The sequence below is a fragment of the Saccostrea cucullata genome, unplaced genomic scaffold (genome assembly GCF_032062105.1).
Source record: "Saccostrea cucullata isolate Sc308-1 unplaced genomic scaffold, CSIRO_AGI_Scuc_v1 ctg203, whole genome shotgun sequence".
In the NCBI taxonomy this organism is placed as follows: domain Eukaryota; kingdom Metazoa; phylum Mollusca; class Bivalvia; order Ostreida; family Ostreidae; genus Saccostrea; species Saccostrea cuccullata.
Genome location: NW_026925998.1, coordinates 418,144 through 426,183, shown reverse-complemented (window position 1 = coordinate 426,183; position 8,040 = coordinate 418,144). Strand labels below are relative to the sequence as shown.

Sequence of the window (8,040 nt, the reverse complement as noted above, 5' to 3'; positions counted from 1 at the left end):
GTTTTTGAAGACCAGGTCTTCCAACAATTTGTTGGAATTCCCATGGTTACCAATTTCCCTTAGTTTTTAGCAGACCTATTTTTGTATTCATTTGAAGCAGATTTTGTCCAAAACCTTATGTGTGAAAAGAAGAAAACACTTGCTGTGGCCTTCAACTCGGCATTTAGATAGATCGACGACGTATTGCCAATTAATAATGGTAATTTCCATTCTTATATCGATACAATAAATCCAGGTGAGCTTGAGATAAAATATACTATGGAGTCTGACAATATGTTTTATACTTGGATTTTTTACTTGAAAAAGACTTTAATGGTAATCTCAAAACCAAGCTCTTTGATACAAGTGATGACTTTAACTTTTCTATCGTCAACTTTCTTTACTTATGCAGCAACATACCTTCATCACCTGCACCTGTACATCACCTTATTTACCTAGTGCTTCTCAGTTGATTCGACGCGCAAGAGCATGCTCTACGTATGAAACGACGTAAAACGACAGACAACTTGATGAAACAAAAATATCAGCAGTCTCGTTCAAGGTCATCAATTCGTTAAGTTATTTGGTTGATACAGTGACCTTGTCTGCAAATACAATTTATCATTGAGTCAAATTCTGACTGACGTGCTTTATTCTGTTTATTATATTATCTAAACATTGAATTGCATGACGGATTTCCCCGTTATTTCCCGATCATGACAAGGAACACACGGCTGGTGTGTACGGTCGGCAATGGATGCTCACTCCTTCATGGCACCTGATCCCACCTCCAAAGTTTTGGAGGTCTGTGTTTGCTCTGCTCCTATTTTGCATTGTTTAATGTACTTTTGATCTTGAATACTGTTCGTTCTCTCCATTTGTTTCATTGACAACACATTTTGCCATGGAGAAAAACCTTATGAAATTGATTTTTAGTGTTATAATAGCATAACATATCTTCACTTATTGCAATGTTGTATTCATGCTTCTTTGAAACTTGTATGATGTAAAATGCATATTTCAACAATTTATTGCAATTCACATAAACACGCACTCAACCTCACAAACACGCACATAACAACACCCAGACACTGAAATCATGCTTTGTTTTCACTACGTAAATCATTAACACGAGATATTGCCTCTTCATAAGTGGGTAAATCGGGGTCTCTGTTGTCAGATATCACAGAATCATAGGACGGGGGGTCAAAGCTAACGTTATAAATTCCCGGATTTTCTTCCCCAACTGTACTGACATCTTGTCTATTAGTCCTCATTTCACCACTGGATCTTCTCAACACTGAAGAGAACCTTTGTCTGCACCATGTACAGTCTCCAAGCGACAGGAAACACTCGCAATAAATTGTACAACAGTCCTTGAGTTTCTCTTTATTGCACCTCAAAAAGTAAATGGACGCCAGTAAAATCAGTAAAATTCCAAAGGCTAACAGAAAAATTTCACCCTGACGCATGTTTTATTTCCCTATTCTTTTTCTTTAGATGGCCATTCAACCTGCTAAAGAGGAAAAAAATATGCAAGCTTTGCAGAATATTTAAATCTAGTCTGAAAAGACACATAACTCAGTACAGATAAACTAAAGGAATCAGGCAAATTGTGCATAAAGCTTGCAGATAATAATAAACGATATAAAATGAATTTGAACCCATTAATATCAATGATAAATTTAATTTTGAATTTGAACCCATTAATATAAATGATAAATTTACTCTGAACCCCTCTCACTTTCTCTGTCTTTGCTTGACTACTTTTGGATTGTCCTGGGGACTTCATCAAAGAATCATAGGTCCGCCCCCGGATCAGTAAAATTATATAACTTTATCAAGATTGGGGGTACGTGAAATGGCTAATGGAGAATAACGACATTTACTTGAAGTGTAATAATCTCTGATATACTTTGTCGAACTATTTTTTTTTCATTTCAAGATGCTGTGTTGATCTTATAAACGAGATATACTTACCTCGGTTTTGGAGGTGGTCGCCATTTTTTGTGCATAATTTCCATTCATACTATGAAGTCATAGGATTGAACTGTTTACTTTTCATGTCGTAAAAATTTCACAGGTACCTCGTTTTCTCCGTTCGCAGTGTACTAGAAAATCCCCCTTTTCGATTGATAAACGACCTTATCACACAATGTTTAATCATGGTTACCTTGTTTGAACGTATCTGAATTTTGCTGAAACAGTGCAAATAAGTATTATATTATATTTTCTTAAAGTTGATAATAATACAAAAAATAAAATGCAATTTTATGTTATCGCCACGATTTAATTCTTGTTTTATTAATGTTAAAGAATTTATTAATATGTTAAAGAAAATTTTGTTTTAAATGGTTCTAAATGGTATATTTTCCAGCATTTTTTGGGTACTTTTTGTGTCTTTTTTTAAAGACCGATCATCGCAATTTTTAATAAAATGTTAACAATTTTAGGAAAACAAACAGAGTGACTTCAAGCTGTCTTCACTTTAAATGTACCTTCAATTAATTAAGTCGTATGTCTAGCGGACTTCCAAGATACAAATGATGTGCAATTTTAAACTCTTAAAAATTAAATTCTTTTAAGAATCACTAACTTGTGCTTTTCAACTAACTTGAGTATACTGTCAATATCATTTGGAATATAAACACACATGTACAATTAATTAATGATATTTTAAACTGAAGAAAAAAAATATTATTACATAAACTGGAGAATCTGTCAAAACTAGAGGGGTTTGCTAAGCCAACCAGATTTTGTAAAAAAAAAAAAAAAAAAAATTGTACTTATTTAATTTTTAAAACGGTAAAAAAAACCCTGAATAATAGTTTATTCGCATAGTTAAAACATGTATTATCAGCAAAAAATATTACAGATCAGCACCGTAACCATGCAGTTTTCTGTTGTTGGTACCAGATTACATTGTACTGTGATCTTGTGACTTCACTATAGATGCACGGACTATTGATCTCTGAGGCACTCTCTCTGTTGATTACCTGTGTATAGTGTGCGTTCAAGCGGAAAGTGATTTCCTGTTACGTAGTTCATGAATATTACACAATTGTAAAGAAAGGTTCATGTTTATTAGAGTCTTATCAATGCAACAAAATAATAAAATGACACGTAAAAAAATTAATGAGTGGGGGGGGGTTGTTTCCCGACACCCCCCCCCCCCGTGTCTTAATTCATGACCTTGAATTTTGGTAAGAGTTATCTCCCCTTTTTTAATTAAAAACGAATTGATTTTACCGTTCGTAATCTTAATTAGTGTTTATTTCTTTTTGTATCGCTAGGAAAATTAAATAAATGTTCACACTTGTTTCTGTTATTATAATTTTTTTACGCCGATAAAACTTCTATATAATAGGATAGAAAAAATACAGAAAAAATGTCTCTGTGTTCACATGACATCCGGTTCCGGTTATGGATGCACGGTTGATGAAAATATAGCCAGCGTTGTTGTCCCTTTCTATGGAATAGAAGTGTATGAATATAGATTGGCACAAAGGTATACAGATATTTTAGGCTGCAAATTAATTTACAAACAGTACATTGAAGTATAGAAAATGGGTGAAAGTGACAAATCTATAAACAATATCGATGACAGGGATGGCGCCAAAGTCAAAATGGCGGAGGTAGTGAGTTTACCATTCAAAATAGATCTAACGAAGGTGGATTTGTCAGTGAGTGTAATTTACAAGGAATACCCTCAAGAGTGCTTACCTGATAACTTCAAAAACCCATCAGGGCCTAAAGCAAAGAAACTAGAAATTGAAAAGATCGACAACTCGTTATATGATCAGGCGGCTCACATGGTAGCATTTCGTATCACTAGGGAGAGATTAGAAGCATGGATACGAGCTCTGGGAATATTCTATTATGAACATTATGGGAATTTAGAGGCCTTATCGTATCTAGTAGACTGGTATGACGAACCGAATGACTGGGTGGCTGAAGGTAACAAAGCAATTTGTATTGGTTTAGTGAAGGACACACAACTTATGTACAAGGTCACCCTATTTATTACAACTGGAGTGATACAAGCACAAGGGTTGCATCACGACATTTTCGCAAGAAATGATTTCCCAATCCTTTTATCCCTTGTGAATGCCATTTGTCATTATGAAAAATCTGAGATATCAAACGAAGAAGCAGAGGACCCTGATCATGAAACCTTATTAAAAACTCTTGAACATGAACATATACCGAAAGATCAGATAGAAGATTTGTCACAACCAGAAAATACTGACACCTGTAGTCCCCAAGTGACTTACAAAGATTTCGATAAATTACAATCTATTTTCGTCGAATCTTTGACCAAGTTAACTGAAACACAAGGAACACTTATGTCAAAAATTGAGAAAAACTTGTCCGACGCCTTACAGAAAGTGTCCAGATCCGTAAATAATTTGCAGACAGAGTTAGATACAATTAAGTCTCTGAAGTTGAAGGATCAAACAGTAGAAATCGCAAGATTGGAATCTCAGCTAAAAACAGAAAAAGCAAAAAACAACACAACAGATGAGACACTGAGAAGAGAACTCAAGAATTTGAAACATGAAAACGAATACCTGTCAGAAAAGCTTAACACAAAAAATGAAGAAAATGATCAGCTCACGGATGACAATAGATCACTCAGAAAAAAAACTGATGAACAATTCAATGAGATTTTGTCCCTAAAATCACAGCTATCCAGCATGTTCATAAGCAGCAGAAACAATACCAAGGATGAGACGGGGAGAAAACTCAAGAATTTGGAGCATGAAAATGAACACCTATCAGAAAAGTTAAGCATGAAAAATGAAGAAAATGATCAGCTCAAGGATGATAATAGATCACTCAGAAAAAAAGCTGACGACTACTGCAATGAAATTTTGTCCCTAAAATCGCAGCTCTCCAGAATGTTCACAAGCAGCGAAAAGGACATTGAAATCAGCAGGGCGAAAGATTTGGAAACCAATGCCGAGAGGAATGGAAAACCAATGGCGTTATTGATAGGTACTTCCAATGTGAATGGCATTAAAGAAGATAAACTTACGTCTGATGTAAACGTTACAAAAGTTACAGCATATACTCTCGATGAAACAAAGGATGTTATTATGAATTCTTCTTGCATACCTGATGTAGTAGTCCTCCACCCTTTAACAAACGATGTTAGGAATGTTAGTCCCGAAGAATGCGCTGAGAAACTGAAGAGTGTGGTTGAGGTCATTAAAAAGAAGTGGAAAGATGTCAACACCATCATATCTCTAACCACTCCAAGAGAAGACAACTCCTTGCACAAGGTAAACTGTGAGATTCTGGATGGAATCATTAAGAGGGACTACATGGAGTGTCCTGGAGTTCATATTTCTGACAACGAAAACATGTGGCACGGATATCTACCCACAATTCAGTTACTGAATCCCAAAGACAAATTTCACCTGTCTCCAAAGGGAACATCCATACTAGCGTCCAACATGAAGAGAGCAATTCACACCGTATTAAAGATAAGCACCGTCTCTAAGGGACATGCGAATAAATATCAAAACAGATTCAACTACAACCAGGAAAAGCATTTCCAGTCGAATAACGGGGACCATTACTACAAGTCAAATAACGGGGACCATTACTACAAGTCAAATAACGGGGACCATTACTACAAGTCAAATAACGGGGACCATTACTACAAGGGCAACCCGGGCTGGAATTATGGATACCAGGGCAATAGTTATAGCCGCAAATTTAAACAAAGTCCAAACTATTTTCGCTGAACATAGAAAGGGCCATCAACACAATGGTGATAAATATTTGAAATTGTAAATCAAAACTTGTTTTACATCTGAAACTAAAGAATCTTAGAATTTATATAACTTAGATGATTTTCTTTATTTGTATAATTCTTTATTGAGTAGTATACAATTAAGAATCCAATATGGACAAGTATATGTACAAACACAGCATAAAAATTTGTTACTGGAATGTTGGAGGAATTTTTACACAAGGTGAGAATAAGCTAAATGATGAATTATTTTTGAAGGAGGTAAAAAACTATGATCTCATTATATTAGGTGAAACACATGTTGGGTATAATACAAATCTTTTTATTGATGGTTTTTCATACTTCCCTGTATGTAGGGACATGTCTGCAAATGGAAGATTTTATGGGGGAATTGGCATTTTTCGTAGAAATTGTATTAAGGAACATATCAAGTTGTTACCAGGTACCCAGAAAGATTTTCAATGGATAAAAATTGAAAAACAGTTTTTTAATCTTCAACAGGACATTTATCTTTGTGCATGTTATATTCCACCCTCAAATTCAACCTACTTTCAGAAGTTAAATTATGATGTTATTGATATTATTGAGAAAGATGTTCACAAGTTTAAGACTAAGGGGGAAATAATGATCTGTGGGGATATGAATGCACGCACTGCTGCATCAGATGATTTTATTGTACATGATGATGTAAGGTACCTTCCTCTGTATAAAACTTACAAGGTTGATAATGATTTTTGTAAACGTAGTAACCGTGATGTCATTTTAAATGAAAGAGGAAAAGAATTGATTGATTTTTGTATTAGTAATCAGATGAGAATTATAAATGGTAGATGCATTGGGGATTTTTTTGGTGATTACACATGTTTTAACACGCATGGTCAAAGCACAGTAGACTACCTTGTTGCAAGTGAAAACTTAGTTAAACAAATTTTATATTTCAGGGTATCTAGTTTTATTCCTACTCTTTCTGATTGTCACTGTAAAATATCATGGGAAGTTCTAGCAAAGTTTCAGGAGAGTTCAAATGTTACTAATACCAAATCCTTGCACCCTGCCCCTCAAAATTTTAAATGGAATGATGATTCTCCTATTAAATTTCAATTAGCTCTAAGTTCAGATAAGATACAAGAAAAAATCAAGTCTTTTTTAGATTCCTTTATTACAGAAGCTACATCTACTGATATTGAGAATAAGGCTGAAGAATTCAATGATATAATCATAACTGCTGCTAACATGTCATTAAATAGGACAAGTCATAACAGAAAGAATGTTAAAAAGCAAAAAAATAAAAAGTGGTTTGATTCAGACTTGCAAACAATGCGCTGTAGACTGATTGCACATGGAAAAATTTATAGCATGTTTCCTAAGGATCCACTTGTTAAGAATCATCACTATAAACTTTATAGAGAGTACAATAAATTAAGAAAATTTAAGCGTAAAAATTTCCAAAACTCTATTCTAAATCAACTTGAAGCACTTCAAAATAAACAACCAAAACAATATTGGAAATTAATCAATGACCTAAAGGATGATAATAAAGATAATTCTGCAGCAAACATAGATCCTGAAGCATGGGTTAATCATTTTCGCAATCTCCACTCTGTGTGTGATAACTCTTTTAATTCTAGGATACAAGAGATAGATTTAATTTTGGCTGACATGGAGAATAACCCATCCTTTAATGAATTAGATTATGTGATTACAAATAAAGAAATTGTTGATGCAATAGCAAATTTAAAATATGGAAAAGCCAAGGGACTTGATTTGATATCTAATGAAATGTTAAAGCATAGTCAATCTTATTTACTTCCCTGTATACATAAACTTTTTAATAGCTGTTTCACTTATGGTTTTTATCCTCAAGTTTGGAGTAATGGGTACATAAGTCCAATTTTTAAGTCTGATGATCCAAACAATCCTTCAAATTATAGGGGTATCACAATTACCAGCACTCTTGGCAAGTTATTCAACAGTGTTTTGAACTTTAGACTAGATAAATTTCTTCAAGAACATAATTTAATTCATCAATCTCAAATGGGCTTTACCAAAAATGCACGAACATCTGATCACCTATTTGTTCTAAAATGTCTAATTGACAAATACTGTAGCACAAAAGAAGGAAGACTCTATGCATGTTTTGTTGACTTTCATAAAGCTTTTGACAGTGTTATACATACAGGATTAAAGCTAAAATTACTTAACATGAATGTTGGATCTAAATTTTATAATATCATTAGTAATATATATAAGAATAGTCAAGCATGTGTGAAAATTGGGAGATTCTTCTCAGATCCATTTCA

The 8,040-nt window shown here is 33.9% G+C and overlaps 1 long non-coding RNA gene across 1 annotated transcript; it reads right to left on the bottom strand.

The window, feature by feature from the left end:
- Positions 1-937: 937 nt before the first annotated feature.
- LOC134270311 (uncharacterized) lies at positions 938-2,098 on the bottom strand. The gene is made up of 2 exons (XR_009992777.1): positions 1,960-2,098; positions 938-1,495 (listed from the first exon to the last, which is right to left on the bottom strand). It is a non-coding gene; the product is annotated as an uncharacterized LOC134270311 (long non-coding RNA).
- Between the last annotated feature and the right edge of the window lie 5,942 nt (positions 2,099-8,040).